The sequence below is a fragment of the Penaeus monodon genome, chromosome 19 (genome assembly GCF_015228065.2).
Source record: "Penaeus monodon isolate SGIC_2016 chromosome 19, NSTDA_Pmon_1, whole genome shotgun sequence".
NCBI classification, from domain to species: domain Eukaryota; kingdom Metazoa; phylum Arthropoda; class Malacostraca; order Decapoda; family Penaeidae; genus Penaeus; species Penaeus monodon.
Window position 1 is genome coordinate 5,176,393 of NC_051404.1, and position 328 is coordinate 5,176,720.

Here is a 328-nt window from a genome sequence, read left to right on the forward strand (position 1 = left end):
ATCACGATAGTAATGAATAACCGCATTCTATCGCTCGGTCATCCAATTCGTAGCGACGCGCCATTGAAATCTGACACGAGTTAAGGGCCTCCTGATGCTGTCTTAGTTTGCACGGGTTCTCAGCGAACTTCAGTCGAGGGTTGTCACACACTCCGGCCAGGTTTTAAGCCCGGCCGATTCGCAAGACTTCGACGCGCAACTTGCAACTTACAAATTGCAACATAACTCAATATGCAACATATTCGGTAGGAACATAATGGAAGCGGTCATGCAGGTTATTCCGGTATCGGTTGGGTGTTGGTGGAGTTGGAAGAATGAATGAATGGAA